The sequence below is a fragment of the Lactuca saligna genome, chromosome 9 (assembly GCF_052625555.1).
Source record: "Lactuca saligna cultivar CGN05327 chromosome 9, ASM5262555v1, whole genome shotgun sequence".
NCBI lineage: Eukaryota > Viridiplantae > Streptophyta > Magnoliopsida > Asterales > Asteraceae > Lactuca > Lactuca saligna.
This window is the reverse complement of record NC_136425.1, coordinates 45,029,674-45,037,194: the sequence shown is the minus strand read 5'-3', so window position 1 is coordinate 45,037,194 and position 7,521 is coordinate 45,029,674. Positions and strand designations below refer to the sequence as shown.

General features: G+C 33.9%; 1 long non-coding RNA gene across 2 annotated transcripts; it reads right to left on the bottom strand.

Annotated features, from left to right (window-relative positions):
* Positions 1–731: 731 nt before the first annotated feature.
* LOC145017536 (uncharacterized) lies at positions 732–3,401 on the bottom strand. Of its 2 annotated transcripts, none has more exons than XR_013666557.1 (3): positions 2,769–3,401; positions 1,582–1,850; positions 732–1,148 (listed from the first exon to the last, which is right to left on the bottom strand). It is a non-coding gene; the product is annotated as an uncharacterized LOC145017536 (long non-coding RNA). The 2 variants fall into 2 exon arrangements; XR_013666556.1 differs by having other exon boundaries at positions 732–1,850; positions 2,769–2,958; positions 3,028–3,390.
* Between the last annotated feature and the right edge of the window lie 4,120 nt (positions 3,402–7,521).

Genomic DNA, 7,521 nt, shown 5'->3' with positions numbered 1-7,521 from the left:
TTGACTAATTGACTTCTGTGAGGAACCGATTTGAGAAATATTCTCCACGTTTTCATACAAACAACTTTGCGATCGAAAAATTAAACATATGTCGTGAACGATTTAAAATCCAAGAAGAATTCTGGTTGTTGAATTGATGATACTCAAGCATCAAAGAACTCAGAACGTAATGATCTATGAACTTAAATAAGCGAAATACAAATTGGTTTTTGGAAACAAATCAGAAGAAATTGAATCAATTACTTGGGCTTTGATCAGATTCATTATCACGGATTGGGCTTCGAATAACAAACTGAATGATGAACAGTAAACAATTGTTGTTGGGCTGGGCTTCGAACTATTCATCATACGAACAATGTTTAAGAGTATTGAAAATCAAAATATTTTGTTATTGATTTTTTTCAAAACAATAACAAAAAAATGATTTCAGAAAAATAGAATAAGATTTTGATTTTGGTTTTGATCTAAACAAAAATAATTAGATCAACTATGGGTTGAAACAAATTAGATCCAATGAAGCAAATCGATCAAAAATTCAAGAACGTTATGCAAGAATTCAAATATTACGAGAGATCATAGAGAGAGAATCACCAAAATTGATCAAATTGCGACAAAAATTTGCCAAACCGAGAATCGTTCTTCAAATATCACCTTGATCTTGAAGACCCGCTCTGATACCAAATGTAGTGACAAAGAACATGGTTTGGCATGCGGAATTTAAGCTTGCACAATTGAACATGATGACTTGGGTGTTTAAGAGATATATTGAATGTATATGGTGTTACAAAAAAGATCTAGATCTAGACTACATAATTAACACACACTTACACACTCACTTCTACATCTCTCAAGCACACCTCTACAAGTGGACAAACCCACTATTTATAGAGGTGTTTACATGTCTCTCTCTCACTCTAACTACCAAATGGGTCTAAAAGCTAAAGCACCACATGCAAGTGGGTTTTACAAAAATCAAACATTTACAATGTCATGAATGAAGAACTTTGCACCCCAACATTTAGTCTTATATAATACAACATACCTTGTCATCCCTAAGGAATACTATCACAAAATGTAGCCAATAATTATTCACTTGAACTTCCAGAAACACCCTTCTTGCAGAATATATCAAATGTTTCTTTAAGCACCTAGATGGTAATAATAAATCAAGCGATTAATTAGTAAATAAGAAGTTGTGATTCAGTGTAACCAATAATGCAACCATACAAAGCTTATGTAATAGGGTATGGTTTATAAAATTCAACGAAGCACAATGATTGATATTAAAATGGAGTGGCCAAATTCCGTAAAAAGCAATATAGATTGTGTTTATTTTTAATTTTTAATTTCTATTTAACAACTGAAAATAATGTTTTTTTCTTTAACCACAAAATTTCAAGTTTTTATGGTTGAATCGTAACAAAATTATGTTAACAGATTACAAAACTATAGAGGTATTTATAGAATTAAAATTTCAGAGAAATGGTCTTTTGTTGGTTAAAATGGGAAAAAATTAAACTATAATGGTTTTTACAGAACTTGGCCTAAAAACATTTTTTTTCAAAAAATATTATTATATACCTCAAATCCAGCATCAAATGGAAGCCTAGAACTAATATCTTGTTTGGTTCCATAAAAATAACTATAAGAACTCAAATTCACCTATCGTTTATACAAAAATTAGCAAATATTCCCCAAAAAAAGACCATCAAATTTAAATATACAACTTAATGTTTAAACAAATAGTTCCTTGCATCACTTGCATTAACGGATTGTGTGGCACAAATCCATTAACCGACTTTCCATATGAGTGCATTTCTGGAAGTGATGAAAAATTTGAAGGTGTTTGTCTGCGAAAAAAAGGCAAATTTAATTTGAAAAAAAAAATGTCAGTTAAAATAATAGAAAATTAAGGAAAAATTAATTACCAGGATGCATAGAAATTCTCATAAATAGTCACATATCCAAATCATTTTCATGTATCACAATTCCAGTGCCCTTCCAATGATGTTACCATTGGAATGATCTTTGAAACATTTAAAATGGTGCAAAGTCCAATTTGAGATGTTTCAACCATGCTTTTAGAGGAATTGCACTTCGTTAGTGCTCTTTGCATTTGTAAACCATCCATTCCTTATCAATTCATGATAGTCAATTTGTAAATAAGTTCCAAAAATGCCCTTCTTAGAGCAACAACAATTTATGTTTTTTTTTTTTGTGAAAACAAATCATGTTTACCGATTTTTTTTAATATCCTGTTAGATTCTCAGTAAAACAAATGTTGGAAGCATAATACTGAACCTCTTACTTTTAACATTCTAAAGAATTAGTTTGGCAAGGTTGTTGATATACCAACCAATCAACCATAGTTTGAATATTTTTTAGCCAATGGCTTGAAACCGGATAACTGTTTTTACTGTGTGCATATGTTATTCATTCTGAAGTTTTTGTTAATTGTTTCATATTCAAATTGAAGATGAAACTCAGATCAGGTGTGTTATATCATAGTTTTTGAAGTTAGTTTTGTTTGTTCAGGGCTACATGTGTGGTCTTTATGAAACATTGTCAACTACAGTTGGTAATAAGTTTTCGTTTACACTTCTTTGACTTTGTAAGGTTATGAACTAGGGGGGCATAAAATATGGTAATTAGGGCAAATGAAGTTGTGATGAGCAACACAACATAAGTTTCAAACATGAGGAAGAAGATTGGTAAACAATTCTAAAATATGAAGGTAAAACAAAGCTGAGAAAGTAAATCGACAGTACCTGACTGATTAAACATATGTACACTTGAAACCACATGATAAACCCAAAAATCAACCCTAACAATATCTTATGTGTCCCTGGTCTGATCGAATTTCTGTTACAGGAAGAAACGAATGATAGCTTATGTGGCCTTGGTCTGATCGAAGCTGAATCGGCGAAGCCATTGGAAGAGAGGAAGGGCGAAAAGAAACTGTAACAAAGAAACAAATAGAAAGATGGATTAGTGGATGTTAATAGAAATACGGTTGAAGGACCTTACCTCAAGCGATTTTGGATCTTTAGTCAACCAATGTTCGTGTGCATTCTGTGTAGGATTCGATGATGTTGTTAAATGAAATCGGGTTCGATAGTAGGGAGATCGAAAGGGTTGTGAAAGAGGATGTGGGAAAGGTTAGATGGAGAGGAATCAATAGATAATGAAAAAAGTCGAGATTCTAAAGAGCAAATCAATCGGTTGAGGGTTAAAGTAAGATGGATCGGTGTTGGGTTCTTCCGCATCATATGGTGGTGGATGTCATAGCAGTGGTTTGTTATTGGAAGAAGAAGCGGTTGTAGGCATATTAAGGGAGAAGTCGCTCATATTGTAGCGGTGGGAACCATCGAAGTGACCACACATGGTGGAACAATCTCATTGGAGGAGAAATCGGTGGGTGGTGAGACGCATACTTTTTTGGAGCAGTGGGTGACACGTATATAAAAAAAATTTAAAACCCAAACGGAAAAATAAAGTTTGGTCCAATCAACAGGAAGTATTGTTCAATTGGGAACCCTCTTTTAATATATTTATATAATAATCATGAAACACATAATATTCATATAATTCTTCTTTATTACGTCAAATAAGTTACAATTATTGACCCTAACAATTAATTTGGTTAAAATTATTTATCCTAAATAATCTTCTATAAAAAAATTAACGTTTTTTATATCTTAACTGATTAGCCCGAATCAATTGGTGTTACATGGACCATCTTGGTACATGATGCACCATATTGATTCCTTTGTTGTGTCATGTTAATCGAAGTATGCCTAGAAGATGATGATACTCAAGAATGTTCCAAAAGATGATACGTGGTGGGTTGTGATTGGTTGACAGCTTTCATGGGCTTATGGGTCATTGGGCTTGGCCCATTAGGATTTTAGGTCTGATCCCTCAAGTATAAATAGGAATGCATGCTAGGTCATTTTGTATCTTGAATTCTAGAGTGATAGGAAAATCTTTGTGTACTTGTACTTGTAACCTATGTTTGAGAGCTCAGAAAATAAAAGAATACTCCCCTCGTGCCAGTGGACGTAGGTCACCTTGACTGAACCACATAAATATTGTGTCTTGTGTACTTATAATTTTGCTAGTTATCCGCTTTACTTCCTAACAAGTGGTATCAGAGCTGCGGTTTGTATTCCTATGATTGAAGGTGTTTACTTACAAGTTTGATTTGGAGAATTTTAGTGGTTCAAATGACTTAACATTGTGGAAGGTGAAGATGAGGGCTCTTCTGGTTCAACAAGGATGTGTGGCGACACTGGAAGGAGAGGCAAAATTGCCAAAGGACGTGGTGGCTGATAATAAGGTGGACATTCCAGACAAAGGAATATAGTGCCATTTTATTGAGCTTATCATATGAAGTACTGAAGGAAGTCATGGATCAAACAACTACGTCTGGGCTCTAGGATAAACTTTGTGACAAGTACCATAACAACTCTCTGACAAACAGGTTGTATCAGAAGCAAAGGTTGTACTGTTAGATTATGTGTCTAAGCCCATAACTATAATTAGTGTTTACTTGATTTGATAGTAGCATGGTCCTTTTGGGTTGCCTTCACCATAGCAACTTGACAGGATGACTTTGGAGAGAGAGGTTATTTAATGATTTATTAATATATTATAAGAATAATATATTAATTAGAAATCATATTATTTAATTACTATTTAATTAGAAATTAATTTGGTATCAATTTTGTGATTAAAGGAACTAATTAAAAGTATGGGGACTGATATTATAAATCACTGATAGTTGCAGTATTGGGCTGATGGACTCCTTTTGAAAGGGTTGGACGAAATCTATACGAGGCCCTATAGAAATCGTCCAAGGCCTTCTAAAAGGTGGGTTCATGGGTTGCTTGGAGCCTTAGCAAGGATTAGGGTTTCCATCTGAAAACTCTAGCAACTACAGCTATTTAAGGACCCCCTGACCTCCCAATTTTGGCCACCGCTTCCAAGAGAAACCCTAGCTAAAATTTTGCCCTCTCTCTTACTTATCCTTTACTTTTGGTGTTTGTAACTCCATTAGAGGTGCAACACTTGGGGCACTCAAGCTTTCAAGAGTCAATATCATCTATGGATCACTTGTTATTACGAGATAACAAGAAAGGTAACATTCTAACCCTAGTTTCTTATTGATTTTTGAAGTTATATGCTAGTATTAGGGTTATTGCTTTGGAATATTGTTAGGTGCATTTCATGTACCCATTTTGTAGCTTTATTTTATAAAAGTACATTGCATATAGGATTAAACTCATGCATTTTGCACGTTTTCGGGATTTTTCATGAGACAATTTCATTCAAATACTTTTGTGATATTTTAGGGACTTTTGGAGCAAGGATATTGTTGGAGGAGGTAAATAAAAGTTGCGGACAAAATTTCAGGACTTGCGGAGCACCGAGGAGCAATATATTAAAGAAACGAAGATTTTGGCTTTACAGACGTTTACACGGCCGTGTAAATGGAAGTCTTGCGTTTACGCGGGCCGTGTAAACGTAGATTTCTGCGCAGTATATTTTTGTGTTTACGCGGGCCGTGTAAATGACAGTGTTAATTTACACGGGCCGTGTAAACGTAAATGTGGGTTTTAAAGCAGTTTTTCACCATTCTTAAAGGGGGGAACCAACTTTTTACCAAGGGGGTCGACTTTTGGAGTAGAGAAGGAGAATTTCTTGACGATTTTGAAGTTGATTAACACTTGGGAACATTTGATTTCATTTTGTAAGAACTTTAATTTCATTTTCTAGATTTGTGATCTTGTTCTAGTCATGAGTGGCTAGAACCCTAGTTTCTCCAACTTCATGTCTTGACTTTTTAGTTGTGATTTCAATCATGTGATTTGATATTTGCTTCTAATTCCTACCTAGTGAATTTGATTTTGTTTCAATTGAATGTTTGATTCTAATTGTGATTCTTATTGGCCATTTGAATTAGGGTTAGGTCATTCAAGTTATCAAATTGCAAAATCCGTAATTGTTTTGTGAATTGAACTAAGTAACAAACACTAAATTGATTTCCATTGAATGGATTTAGTGTAAATCTTATTCACATACACTTTTACACTCCCGAGCTTATGAGGAGTATTGGGTGTTGTTGGGAACATTCACATAAAGCTTCATGCAATCTTCCAATCTAATTCTAAGAGCTTTTTTAGATTAGGTTAGTAAGGTTAGGATTAATCAAAGAGCTTGTTTTGGTTAATTATTGTGGTGAATGGAAAGTGTTAGAGCTTGTTAACACTTTCAAGTACCAATTTAGGTGGAATTGAGTAGATATCATTTCATCCTTGGAATCACATTGTTAAATTGTCTTGCATAGAGTTGGAGTTCTCACAAATCCTGAATTTATTTCATTTAATTGATCATTTAATTATTGCTTTATCCTCTTGTTTAAATCCTTGCATACCAACCCCCCATTTATGTGACCATTATTGTTAAAGCTACAAAATGGGACAAGTGTTTATACCTTTTTGCGGAAGATACAATAATGGTCACATAAATGGGGGGTTGGTATGCAAGGATTTAAACAAGAGGATAAAGCAATAATTAAATGATCAATTAAATGAAATAAATTCAGGATTTGTGAGAACTCCAACTCTATGCAAGACAATTTAACAATGTGATTCCAAGGATGAAATGATATCTACTCAATTCCACCTAAATTGGTACTTGAAAGTGTTAACAAGCTCTAACACTTTCCATTCACCACAATAATTAACCAAAACAAGCTCTTTGATTAATCCTAACCTTACTAACCTAATCTAAAAAAGCTCTTAGAATTAGATTGGAAGATTGCATGAAGCTTTATGTGAATGTTCCCAACAACACCCAATACTCCTCATAAGCTCGGGAGTGTAAAAGTGTATGTGAATAAGATTTACACTAAATCCATTCAATGGAAATCAATTTAGTGTTTGTTACTTAGTTCAATTCACAAAACAATTACGGATTTTGCAATTTGATAACTTGAATGACCTAACCCTAATTCAAATGGCCAATAAGAATCACAATTAGAATCAAACATTCAATTGAAACAAAATCAAATTCACTAGGTAGGAATTAGAAGCAAATATCAAATCACATGATTGAAATCACAACTAAAAAGTCAAGACATGAAGTTGGAGAAACTAGGGTTCTAGCCACTCATGACTAGAACAAGATCACAAATCTAGAAAATGAAATTAAAGTTCTTACAAAATGAAATCAAATGTTCCCAAGTGTTAATCAACTTCAAAATCGTCAAGAAATTCTCCTTCTCTACTCCAAAAGTCGACCCCCTTGGTAAAAAGTTGGTTCCCCCCTTTAAGAATGGTGAAAAACTGCTTTAAAACCCACATTTACGTTTACACGGCCCGTGTAAATTAACACTGTCATTTACACGGCCCGCGTAAACACAAAAATATACTGCGCAGAAATCTACGTTTACACGGCCCGCGTAAACGCAAGACTTCCATTTACACGGCCGTGTAAACGTCTGTAAAGCCAAAATCT